The sequence below is a fragment of the Chiloscyllium punctatum genome, chromosome 12 (assembly GCF_047496795.1).
Source record: "Chiloscyllium punctatum isolate Juve2018m chromosome 12, sChiPun1.3, whole genome shotgun sequence".
NCBI classification, from domain to species: Eukaryota; Metazoa; Chordata; class Chondrichthyes; order Orectolobiformes; family Hemiscylliidae; genus Chiloscyllium; species Chiloscyllium punctatum.
Window position 1 is genome coordinate 68,412,148 of NC_092750.1, and position 13,824 is coordinate 68,425,971.

The 13,824-nt window shown below is 44.1% G+C and overlaps 1 protein-coding gene across 3 annotated transcripts in view; it reads left to right on the plus strand.

Moving 5' to 3' along the window:
* dag1 (dystroglycan 1) overlaps window positions 1-13,824 on the plus strand; it is a 104,914-nt gene that overhangs the window by 32,909 nt on the left and 58,181 nt on the right. Inside the window, exon 1 of one of the 3 annotated variants that reach the window (XM_072582706.1) lies at window positions 4,817-4,932. The exons of the other annotated variants lie outside the window; for them this stretch is intronic. The gene's annotated coding sequence lies outside the window, so the exon portion shown is untranslated. Of the gene's footprint in view, window positions 1-4,816; window positions 4,933-13,824 lie in introns of those variants that run through there. 3 annotated transcript variants of the gene reach the window in all.

The following is a 13,824-nucleotide window of genomic DNA, read 5'->3' on the forward strand; positions in this document are numbered from 1 at the left end:
ACATGGCAATCAGTTGTTCATGGGCTGTATGTAGCTTTTTATTTTAATCTTTCTTCAGAGTAAATTGAATTTAAAGCCAATCAGGCGCTGTAGTGGGATTTGTATGTGTCCCCGGAGCCCGAAATCCAGTATCATTGCCAACTCATTACTAGAGTACCAAATGGAATATAATCTCGGAAAGTGAAGGTAAGCATATTGGAAGGAGAAAAGAAAGATTTTGTAAATGGTAAAAGATTGGTAAATCCAGAAGGGCTGGAGAATCTTTGTATGTAATACAGCATGTTATCATTCACCTGTAGTAGGAAATTAGAGTCAAGTGGTATGCTGGCCTTTATAATAAAGTGATTAAAGAACCTGATAAAGATGTCTTAAGCCACAAATATAGAGCTATGGTGAAAATCGCCTCATGCGATTTTGATACATGTAAGAAAGGAAATGTTTTACCCAAAGGAAATGCAACAAAAGTTCTGTGTTCCAAAACAATCCAAGTACATTAGGCAGGATGAAAGAATTGACAGCTAAGTTCTGCTAAATACTGATAAAACAAGGAGATGGTGTACATGATCAATATGTTAAACTCCAGATACCATTGTTTATGGTTGGGGGGGGGGGGGGGGAGAGAAGAGAGGTCGGAGGGAAGGAATCCCTTTCTGATGCGCTGTTCAAGCCCTCATTCTATTGCTTCAGGCTTGTTTTCTAATACAGAGCTATTAACACACCCTTCATTGTCATGTGCATTATGGATGGCATGGAGATGGTCTTTGTTGGGGAAGATTGCTGTGAGGTGTTTGTGTTTTGGGGGGGGGGGGGGGGGGGGGTGGCTGCAGTGGGTGGTGAAGGTGGTTGCTTTTTTGTAAATGTAGCTATGTTTTTCATAACTGTTCAATCTGGTGATTTCCTTGCCCTTACCATGGTAGCACTGAACTTAACTTTTGGGTCAAGTATTTATACAATCATAAAGATGTACAGCATGAAAACAGACCCTTCGGCCCCACTCGTCCAGACTGACCAGATATCCCAACTCCATCTAGTCCCACCTGCCAGCATCTGTTCCATATCTCTCCAAAACCTTCCTATTCATATACCCAACCAAATGCCTTTTAAATGGTGGTGGCGGCTGTCGTCGTCTCCACCACTTCCTCTGGCAGCTCATTCCATACATATACCACTCTCTGTGAAAAAGTTGCCCCTTTGGTGTCTCGCATCTTTCTCCTCACACCCTAAACCTCTAGTTCTGGACTCCCCCCACCCCAGGGAAAGGACTTTGTCTATTTATCCTATCCATGCCCCTCATGATTTTATGAACCCTTATATAACACTACATTTTTTTTAAACAAAAACAAAACTGCACATACAAAAAGATAAGTTGCTGGAAAAACTCAGCAGGTCTGACCACATCTGTGAAGCACAATCAGCATTTATGTTTTGAGTCTGGTGACCCTTAGAACTGCAAATGCTGGAAATCCGAAACAAAACAGAGTTGCTGGGAAAACTCCGGTCTGGCAGCATCTGTGGAGGGAAAGGAGAGTTGATGTTTCAGGACGAGTGACCCTTCTGCAGATAGTTCTGAGTGACCTTTCACCAGACTCCATGTTAACTGCTTTTTCTCCATAGATGCCAGCAGATCTGAGTTTTCCCACCAAACTTTGTTTTTGCTGTTTTGTTTATTATGCACATTTTGACACAGTAAAGTGCTACAAAAATGAATATTGAGGCACAGCAGAAAATGTTGGGATAGCTGGGGCACCACAGTGACTCAGTGGTTAGTACTGCTTCAGCGCCAAGGACCCGGGTTCAATTCCAGCCTCTGGCAACTGTGTGGAGTTTACACACTTTCCCCCTGTTTGCGTAGTTTCCTCTGGGTGCTCCAGTTCCCCCTCACAGTCCAAAGATGTGCAACTTGGGTCAATTGGCCAAACTAAAATTGCCCATAGTGTCTACGGATAGGTTAACAATGGAGGAGAAAGTGAGGACTGCAGATGCTGGAGATCAGGGCTGATAATGTGTTACTGGAAAAGCGCAGCAGGTCAGGCAGCATCCAAGGAGCAGGAGAATCGACGTTTCAGGCATAAGCCTTTCTTCAGGAATGAGGAAAGTGTGTCCACCAGGCTAAGGTAACAGGTAGGGAGGAGGGACTTATGGGAGGGGCATTGGAAATGCGATAGGTGGAAGGAGGTCAAGGTGAGGGTGATAGGCTGGAGTGGTGTGGGGGCGGAGAGGTCAGGAAGAAGATTGCAGGTTAGGAAGGCGGTGCTGAGTTCGAGGGATTTGACTGAGACAAGTTGGGGGGAGGGGAAATGAGGAAACTGGAGAAATCTGAGTTCATCCCTTGTGGTTGGAGGGTTTCTAGGCGGAGGATGAGGCGCTCTTCCTCCAACCGTCGTGTTGCTATGGTCTGGCGATGGAGGAGTCCAAGGACCTGCATGTCCTTGGTGGAGGGGGAGTTGGTGTTGAGCTATGGGGTGGTTGGGTTGGTTGGTCCGGGTGTCCCAGAGGGGTTCTCTGAAACGTTCCGCAAGTAGGCGGCCTGTCTCCCCAATATAGAGGAGGCCACATCGGGTGCAGCCGATGCAATAGATGTGTGTGGCGGTGCAGGTGAATTTGTGGCGGATATGGAAGGATCCCTTGGGGCCTTGGAGGGAAGTAAGGGGGGAAGGTGTGGGCGCAAGTTTTGCATTTCTTGCGGTTGCAGGGGAAGGTGCCTGGAGTGGAGGTTGGGTTGGTGGGGGGTGTGGACCTGACGAGGGAGTCACTGAGGAAGTGGTCTTTTCGGAACGCTGATAGGGGAGGGAAATATATCCCTGGTGGTGGGGTCTGTTTTGGAGGTGGCGGAAATGACGGCGGATGATACGCTGTACATGGAGGTTGGTGGGGTGGTAGGTGAGGACCAGTGGCGTTCTGTCCTGGTGGCGATTGGAGGGGCGAGGCTCAAGGGCGGAGGAGCGGGAAGTGGAAGAAATGCGGTGGAGGGCATCATCGACCACGTCTGAGGGGGAATTGCGGTCCTTGAAGAAGGAGGCCATCTGGGTTGTATGGTTTTGGAACTGGTCCTCCTGGGAGCAGATTCGGCAGAGATGAAGGAATTGGAAGTATGGGATGGCATTTTTACAGGGGGCAAGGTGGGAGGAGGTGTAGTCTAGGTAGCTGTGGGAGTCGGTCGGTTTATAGTAAATGTCCGTGTTGATTCGGTCACCCGAAATAGAAATGGAAAGGTCTAGGAAGGGGAGGGAGGAGTCTGAGACGGTCCAGGTGAATTTGAGGTCGGGGTGGAAGGTGTTGGTAAAGTGGATGAACTGTTCAATCTCCTCGTGGGAGCACGAGGCAGCGCCGATACAGTCATCGATGTAGCTGAGGAAAAGGTGGGGGGGTTAACAATGGGAAATGTGGGATTGTAAGGATAGTGTGGGGGGGGTGGATCTGGGGGCTGCTCTTTGTGGGTTGGTGCGGACTCCAATGGCCTGCTTCCACGTTGTAGGGATTCTATGATCTTATCTTTATGTCATGGCTTTAAATGGTCCAGAGATTTATTAGAATGATAACTCAAACTAATTTTGATAGAGATGTTATTAATCATGAAGGGTTTTGAATAAGGAGAAAGTTTCCAGTGGCCGAACAGTTGATAACTCTCAAAAATATGACGATTTAGTCATTTTCAAGAAAACCTTCTTAAAAAGAGTGCTTGAAGTGTAAAGGATTGTGTGCATATAGAAAAAAGCGAGCGAGTGGGACTAATTGGACCTAACCTTCAAAGAGGTACAGTATCTCCGACTAGAGGAGTTAGTTGGCCTCCGGTCATCTGGTCAGAAGTATGTTTTAAGGAGCCTTCAAATGGGGAATTCTAGAGCTTGGGGCTTAGATTGGCAAAACTGTGGATAAAGCAAGTGTAGAATATACAAGAGGCCAGTTTTAGGACTCTGGGAAGCTCCCTTGTATATTGTGTGCTGGGTCTTGCTATAGGTGGCAGAAAAGTGGGCCCTGAAAATATCTTGGCTATATTTTGGGGAGGTTTTTGCTTGGTTGGTAAAGAAACGCTGCACAAGAGCCATGGTAAAGTGAGGCAATGTTAACATTGTAGCGTCGTCTGCCTCCAAAATCTGAGTCCGATTGTTGATAATCAACACTGATAGTTAAGGGGTACAAGATTATGAAGCCCTGATATTTCAAAGTAAGCTTATACTACATGGATTGACTAATCTGTCATAGGCACTGTAGCTACTAGGTAGAGAAATTGTTTTTAAAAAAAATATCAAGACTTGAATTGGGCACAGGCACATGTTCTCATTCTCTTTTTGTTCCTTGTTTTGTTTGTCATGATGGCTGTGGACAAAATGAGGTAGGTGACTGGGGGAAGGGAGAGCTGCAGGACAGCAAACTGCAGGCATTTCTAACGTTCTTCCCACACTCAGCCCACCGTTTGTCAAGTTTTAGGAAACTTTCGTAAGGATGTGTATTGTAACTAACGTACTGTACAAAATGAGGCATTAGAGCTGGCGAGTCCAGTACCTTCTGTTTAAAATCCTGCCCTGCAAAAGGCACAATCTCCCTGGAGTTACAGCGCAAACTTTTTAAGAAAACAGGGCTTTGTTTGGTTACCATAGGAACAGGATGTTGAGGAATTGACTTTTTTTTTCCATGGAGGGACAGGGTCAGGAAGGTTTGTGCTTAGCTATTCTTTGTTCAGCTGTACAAGGGCCTTTTTCTCTGGCCGTGGCTGATCAGAGATGCTGAAATCCTCCCCCCAATTGAATGTAAATTAGCTCCATTCAGAAGTTTCAAATAACCTGCTTTCAGGGTGGAGGTGACACAGACAAACAGAGCTGCAGCTTTGCAGAGTTCCAGCATGAAGGAGTTTGAGCCGCTGAGGAGAAGTGTTTCAAGCAGAGAGTGAGACTGAGGCCGCTCCCCAGCATAAGTGACATTTTTATACCCAAGGTCAGTGTGTTGCAGGAGTGTGTAGTGACGGTTGCTTAGATTAAAAGCTAAGTGATCAGCATGTATAATCCTCTCACCTTTTTTTTCTCTTTCAGATCCAGGCTGAGGGTCTGTCTCCATCTCATTCTTTCCATCTGTCACACTATACTTTTTAACCTGTTCCACCTAGTTCACCCTTTAGTGTGTCATCTCTCACCTGCCCTATTTGCTTCCTTTGCATACTATCTCACTGTCTACACCACCGTCTCTCTACCCACCGCCATCACCACACCCAGGCATCTTTTTGTCTTTTCCACTCTCCTCCCCTGACAGTATAAGCTTGCTTTTTGCCACCAACAATTGCAAGGCAGGGTATCTGCTCTGGGGCAGTGGCTGGCCAGAGAAAACTGGTAGGGTATGTAGAGTTCCTGTTGAAGGGCTTTTCCCCGAAAGGTCGATTTCGCTGCTCGTTGGATGCTGCCTGAACTGCTGTGCTCTTCCAGCACAACTAATTCAGTGTGTAGAGTTAGTGCCTGATGTGGGAAACTGAGTGGTGGGGAGTTAGGTTAAGTCTGGGAGTTTGTATCAAAATCTCAAACCAAGAAGTGTTTTTTTTTGAGTGGGATATGGAATTTAAAATCCTTTCGCATATGAGAGCGTTTGGTGCCCATTGAATTGGGAAAACTGTTGAAACCATTTAGATGTTATGCCTTGTTACTTTGGAGCAGAACAACAATGGTGTTTTAATGTATGTTCATGGAGCAATTGTTTTCCCAATTGACCCAGACTTTTGTTTGAATGTTGTCAAAGTGTACGTGTTGGGTGGAAGAAAGATTTTGGCTGAGTTAATCCCCCTTCTCTGATCGCATAGCTAGCACTATTGTCTCAGCATGAGTAATGATTGTGTGGGTGATTTAACAGACAAGTATTGTAACTTGGTGAGAGTCAGCACCTTCAGGAGAGGCAAAAGTTGGAAACACAAAAAAAAATGAAAAGTGACCCCTCAAATATTGTTTTTTGTCCTCTGCTCTGTTTTACATCAGCTTCATGTGGCAGATTGGCTCACAGATCAGCTGCCCACCAATGTCTCTTTCTAGGTCCTGTGATAAAGATTATTTTAGTTTTGCTGTAGCAGGTTGAATTTGTATCCATGGCATTGTTGAAGCGGAACCCTGAACAAGTGTGGATCTTGATAAAGATCAAGTGTAGGAAGCTCGAGCACATTACACAGACTTTTTTCAATTTCCAGGATTACTGAAACACTGCCTTTGTTGTAATACCCAGTAACAGAGGAATCCATTGTAGTCCCAGCCTGGGGAAAAGTTGCACTTCATGATGCTGTGTTCAAATCATATATTTGTCAGTGTATAATTCAGTATTGTGCAGACAAGAACAACAGGGGTGTGGTTCTTATTTGTACGTTGTCGTATGCCAGCCCAAGTTTTAATTTGAGTTGCAATGCTTTTGTTTGGCCTTTTTGTGAAGCATAATAATAGGCGTTCAGAATTTTCAATATGTGTCTTAATATGTATGAAATGTAATTGCACTGAGCCTTTTATAAGCTGCGTAATACTAGGGTGAAGCAGTACCGTTATACTTGTTTTTGTAATTCATGTGGTGGCATTCAGGTGCAAACTTGTCTTATTTTGCTTGCTAAATCCAGCTCCTGTATTCTAGTTTCAGCAAGTTAATTAAGAGGAATCTGAATGCAGTGGGCTACCTAGCTCTGAGTCAAATGCTAAATATGAAAATTTACTTCATGATGTTTATTAGAGTGGAAGAAGAATTAAGTCGTATGGCCAACCCGTTTCCCACACTTTTGGCCTCTCCCCTGCATTCCTCACCCACAACAATAAGGTCCCTCTGATCCTTTCTTTCCACCCTACCAATCTCTGCATCCAAAAGACCATAACCTGCCACTTCCAGCAGATTCCCCTCCCCTCCTTTGTCAAAATTCCACATGGATCATTCCCTCTGGGACATCATGGTCCACTCCTCTTCTGAACATCTCCCCACACCTACACAGTATTGTCCCATGTAATTGCAGAAAGTTTACCACTTGCCCGTACATCTCCTCCCTCCTCACTATACAAGGCCCCAGACACCCCACCCAGTCTAGTCCAGTATATATTTGCTGCTCGCCATGTGGTCCCCTCATCCTTGGGGAAAAATGAAATGCGGACTGAATGACCATTTGCTACTTCAATAATATCTGTCACAGACCTGCTGTATTGCTCCAGTCAGGCTCAAACCAAGCCGAAGAAAGACATCCTCCCTTCTGCCTGTGTACTTTACTGCCCTCGACTCAACATTTGAATTTAACAATTTGAGTGAGTGCATTCTTCCATGTCCATTATGTCCCCCACGCCCCAGCTCCTGTTGCTTCCAGCACAGCCAACCAATTTTCAGTCATTTGCACTTAGCCATTGTATCTCCATAAATACCCCACTGTCCCACAGCCTCTTTTGGTACCAATGTAGGTTCATGGAGTTGAAATGTTAACTGTTTTTCTCTCTACCGTTGCTGTCACATGAGTTTCTCCACTGTGTGGTTTTGTTTCATTCTTTTTCATTAAGGTGATGGTGACTTGACAACATCAAAAGACGGGTATCCATCAACTTGAAAGGGCACTAGACCTAGTGAGATCATGTTTTGTGTTATGACGTGCTAGTAGACCTAATGAAGCAAGCTATGTTTAGGATTATTTGTACTTTTAACAATAAGTTGAAACATCTTTGCTTTAATTTGACAAAGGCAGAAGGTCGGCAGAGCAATGTATCCAATCATTGCCCTAAATCTAATACTGAACGCTGAGCAGCTAGGTTTACGAATGTATTTTTGACCTCGTTTTGTTTTGTTCTGCCAAATAGTAGCTATAACCTCACGATGAGGGGGGGAAACCTATTTTGGTGGCTGTAATATTGTTCAATCTGTAATCTAGCAGTGCTGAATTGGGTACTGTAATATTGGAGGTGCCATTTTTGGATAAGACATTAAATCAGGCCCATGAAAGATTCCACAACTATTCTAATAAAAACCAAGTTCTCCCTAGCGTCCTTGCCAATATTTACGTATCAGCCAGCATCACTAAAGCTAATCTTTATTACCTCATTACTGTTTGTGTTTCCAGCATCGTAAGTACAAAATTAACTATATATCTGAGATGTTGCAAGACTGCAAATGATTCAAAATAAATCCATGTTCTCTCTCTTTTTTTTGTTTCAGTTTTTAGAAATGTGACCTAACTGTTTTATATGTTTCGGCTACAGTTTGAGAATTTTATTTCTTAACATTTCAAAACAAAAAAACCTCCCATTTCTGCTGGTGTGTTTAACTGATGGTATCTCTGCCTCTGTTGTAATAAACTTATTGTGTGTTTCCTAAGGTCATTGCAAAATAGTGTCGTAGGAAGGGACATAGAATTTGAAACACTATCCCCAAACAAAACAAAAACTGCCTTGGTCCCTCTTACTTTGGACTTTGGAGAAAAAAATCTACTTCTTGGACGTGGGCATCGCCTCAAGGCTAGCAGTTATTACCCAGCTTCTTTTCACCTCCAAGGTGGTGAGGAGTTGCTCTCTTGAATTGCTGCACTCTGTGTTATGCAGGTGCTTCACTACTGCTGTTTTAATATACTGTAGTTTGTGTACATACAGCCTCCCGTGTTTTATAAGGTGCTGGATAGATAGGCTGTTGACCTGCTTTGTCCATTCAGCTGCTTTTGTTGCAGCTGAGCCCCTCCACCCCAAGTAAGTGATAAGTATTCTATTGTCTCTTGTATGTACCTTGGAGGTAATGACAAGACTTTAGGGAGTCAGGAGCCACATGCTGCAGAATATCCAGCCCTGGCAGTCGCAGGTTTTGTGCAGCTGACTTATAGAATCATAGAATCTCTACAGTGTGGAAACAGGCCCTTCGGCCCAACGAGTCCACACTAACCCTCTGAAAAATATCCTACCTAAGTCCATTCCCCATTATTCTACATTTACCCCTGACACTGCTTTCACCAACTTAGTGTATGTTTCCCAAACTGTGACATCTTTTACGTCCACCTCAGGGTAGCTGGAATCTGAGCTGACTGTCTCACCCAACTCTGAATTTGCTCTGTACTGCACTGGGTGTATCTGCCTGTACTGTTGAGCTCAATTCCTGGAGTGCAGCTGTTTTCATGACACAGGCAAGAGTATTCCAACTGAGTCCCGAGTAAAGAGGATACCCTGGTAGTCCTATATGAAAATGGGACAAATTCAGTATCTGGAGAAGTGTGGTGCTTCATTGAGGAATGGCGTGTACTCTGCTAAGGAGGTCTGAAGGTGAAGTTCCCAGATGGATCCTGTTAGCTTTAATAAAAAGTTGAGTAACAATCGCAAAAGATTGAAGACTGTGCTTATGAAAAATTGTTCTTATTCCTTTCATTCCCTTTAAAGATGTTTTAAAGCAAACATTGCGGGTCAGTGTGTGACGACAGGTAATCAACCTTCCTGATTCCATTGGAGGGCGGTCAGTCCAGCTGCTGGCCAAGATCCTGAATGTTTGGGGTCAATAGCCTCTGCTGCCTCATTTAAAGAACTATGAAAGTATTTTGTATCCCACCAGGGAAGGTAGTCTAGTCTGATTTGATATATAGCAATAAGAGGAACTCAAGTAAGAGTTGTGGTTCTGTTTGCCGAGCTGGGAATTTGTGTTGCAGACGTTTCGTCCCCTGTCTAGGTGACATCCTCAGTGCTTGGGAGCCTCCTGTGAAGTGCTTCTGTGATGTTTCCTCCGGTATTTATAGTGATTGCTTTTGCTTATGCTGGGTATCGGGTCCTTCATCCTGAGTTGTCGGAGAGTGGCTGTTGGTTTGTGTGCTGTTGAGTTCTAGTCGTCGCAGTAGTCTGGCTGTCAGTTCAGAAATGTTGTTGATGTATCGTAACGTGGCTAGTCCTTTGGGTTGTGGCATGTCCTCATTCTGTTGTCTTTCCCTTAGGCATCTGTTGATGAAATTGCAAGGGTATCCGTTTTTGGCGAATACATTGTGGTCGTCTTCCTCTTTTTGCAGTTCAGGTGTGCTGCAGTGTGTTGTGGCCCTTTTGAACAGTGTCTTGTTCACAGCTGGTCTCAGACACGGAAAGAACAATACTGGCCAAGGAACTCTCAAACAACTACAGGGACGCCAAGACAGCAGACTTCCTAGCAGTACTAGAATGCACACTCAAACAATGGACTGACAAGAGCCACAACAAAGTGAGACAAAGTATCATACCCCTGATAACAAGGGATAGACAAACACATAACATCAACACCAAGGAGAGGGAAGCACTAAAATCACTAAAACGATAAGAACATAATCATACTACCAGCAGATAAAGGCAGAATGACGGTCATCCTGGACAAAGCAGAATACATCCAAAAAGCACAACAACTACTTGCAGATACCAACACCTACCAAAAGAGGGAGTTTGACCCCACCCCTCAGCTCACCAATAGGATAAACAACACACTGGGGAACCTACAAAGAAATGGACAGATAACCAGATTTGACCTACAGAGAATGAAACCTGAAAGCAAAACACCCCCAGATTCTATGGATACCTAAAGTGCACAAACCAGACATCCCACTCAGACCCATAGTATCACTAACAGGGACATCATCTCACAAACTGGCTAAAGAACTACAGCAGGAACAGAAACACCTGATCACCGGATCCAGACACTGTATACAGTCACAGGAATTCTTGGACATCAGAAATATACACATAGACAAGGAAGAAACTATGGTCTCATTCGATGTAACGGCACTATTCACCTCTATCGACAAAACCCTAGCCAGAGAAACAATAGTCAACCTGCTGGACGTACAGAACAGACAACATGACGGGAATACTGGATTAGTGGTGCTGGAAGAGCACAGCAATTCAGGCAACATCCAACGAGCAGCGAAATCGACGTTTCGGGCAAAAGCCCTTTTTACCTCATTGATTTTACAACATGACGGGAAACCTATCCGCAAAGACTGCATACTCAAACTACTGGACCTGTGCCTCACAACACACTTCACATTCAACAACCAAGTATATGAACAAATCAACGGCACACCCATGGGCTCACCCATCTCTGGACTCCTAGCAGAAGTGGTATTGCAGAGGTTAGAACAAACCGTCTTACTGCAAATTCAACCCAAACTCTGGGTCAGATAAGTAGATACCTTTGTAATCATTAAAAACACAGAAATAGAGAACACACCGGATCATCAATGCCACACTTGCAGGAATCCGATTCACTAGAGAGGAAGAAAAGGACAACCAACTCCCATTCCTAGACATGGTACAGAGAACACCAAATGGCGAATTCACCACAAAGGTATACAGGAAAGCCACACACAGACCAAGTCCTAAACTGCGAAAGCAACCACCCCAACACAAACGAGACGTTGCATCAAGACACTGTTCAAAAGGGCCACAACACACTGCAGCATACCTGAACTGCAAAAAGAGGAAGAAGACCTATACAATGTATTCGCCAAAAACGGCTACCTGCGCAATTTCATCAACAGATGCCTAAGGGAAAGACAATAGAATGAGGACATGCCACAACCCAAAGGACTTGCCACACTACCATACATCAAAAACATTTCTGAACTGACAGCCAGACTACTGCGACCACTAGGACTCATAACAGCACACACACCAACAGCCACTCTCAGACAACAACTCACCAGGATGAAGGACCCAATACCCAGCATGAGCAAAATCAATGTAATGTACAAAATCCCATGCAAGACTGCACAGAACAGTACATAGGACAAACAGGAAGACAGCTAACGGTCCGCATCCATGAACACCAACTAGCCATGAAACTACATGACCAGCTATCCTTAGTAGCCACGCACTTCGATGACAAGCAACATTAATTTGACTGGGACAACACTACTATTATAGGACAAGCCAAACAGAACAGCCAGGGAATTCCTAGAGGCATGGCACTCATCCACAGATTCAATCAATAAGCACATCGACCTAGACCCAATATACTGACCACTGCAGCATATAGGTGGAACTGACAACCTGAAGCAGCAGGTACAAATCACTATAAATGCCTGAGGAAACAACACAGAAGCGCTTCACAGGAGGCTCCCAAGCACTGAGGATGTCACCTAGACAACACATTCCCAGCTTGGTGAACAGAACCACAACAACGAGCACCCGAGCTACAAATCTTCTCGCATGTGAACTCCAGTAAGAGGTTGAGGGAATGTGAGCCACAAGAACAATGATACATTAATCCTCTCAAATCAGACTTCCTCTGTTATTTTCCCAGTTCTTTCCCCTCATATTGGTGTACAGTTTCAAGGAGGTAGAACATCTCCACTGTTCTTCACACTAATGCCAAGCCGGTGCTAGCAGGCTATTCAGGCCCAGCAAATGGTATCCTTGTGTAATGTTCATGCTTTCTAGTGGGACATGCTAGAATGGTAATCATTACTGAGAACTCTGGTTTAATTTGAGATTTTTCACCTTGTTTCACTTTTAAAATGCAGTTGGAGAAATGTAGCTGTGAATGGGTTTAACAAGGGTGTTTCAACATAAAGAAAAATCATGAATGAACAGTTGTATTCACTGGTTTTGGAGTTTGACTGAGGTGGTTAGAGTCAAATGCACAAAAGGATTGATTTGATGAGGAAGGGTAGGTACTTCCCTAAGCTGTGGAATTCCCTCTTAAAACGTTTCTATCTCTTTTTTTCTCCTGCTTTTAAGACAGTCCTTGATGTGATTGTACTTTTGGCGTTAGGACCAAATATTTCCTTATTTGGCTTTGTATTTGGTTTATGCTCCTTTGAAGTGCCCTGGGTCCCCTTTTAGTATGTTGGAAACACTATATAAAGTACACATTGTAATTCTTGTAAGTGAATTTCTGATGCAGATCAGCCATGATCTAATGGAATATCATACACACTCTGAAAGGCTGAATGGTCTCCTTCTGTTTCTCAATGGCCAGACTCTTGATGAAGAATGGATAACCCTTGAGAGCGTCCAGGGTCAGTTTCTTACTGGGCTAGGGTGTGGCCAATTTACTTTCTGTCCAGTCAAGGTCTGCATTCAATGACCTTCACACAAGTGAATTCAGACGTGGTTTTGGATGTTTTATTGGACCCATTGGATAATGTTCCTGCTTTCAGCTGTGCTCTTCCACCAAGCGTGCAGTGTTTGGTATGTAGCCTTGCACCACTGCCAACAACTTAAAGTATTTTGCTGGCTTGGCAAACCTTTTTCAGAACAGCTTCTGTTGAGAGGCTGGTGATATGGCTGTGATTTTCAGCCATTATGCTGAAATCTTGGATCTTGCTGTTAATTGGTCTAAGAAGTAAAATGCATGTCTGGAAAAGAGTCCATCACTGGACCAGAGAGCATGCACATTGGCAGGTTTTAACTGTTCCCAGGAAGAAGAAAGTGTTTCACTGGCAAATGCTTCCTGTCCCAGCCTAATCCCTGCCTCCAGGTTTATCTGTGAATAATTGTATACAGAAATTTAATGAGCGTGAACATTTGCAGGGGGAGAGGCGGCAGTCTGATGGATTTAAATCGGTTTCTGTACTTGTGCGCAGTTATTTAGTGTTTGAGGGGAGAACTGGCTGAGTTTTTGTTTTTTTTTTGCTGGTTGCTGTGCTCCCAATAAATGGAACAAATTATCCAACAAGTCCACAAAGAGGGATGTCTCAGCTAGAGAACTATAACAAAACACCCCTGCTCATTTACTCCCCTGGGTTTCTGTGTTGCAATGACTTATTGAAGGGCGGTAAGTAGTACATTGTTATAAATAGACTGATTTGCAGGAGTGTTTTCTTTTTGATCTTGCTGTTAACGTGACTTAGTTGATTACATTCTGACTAGAATCGGAAGATTGGTTGTGTCTGTCTGCAGACTAGTTCATGCT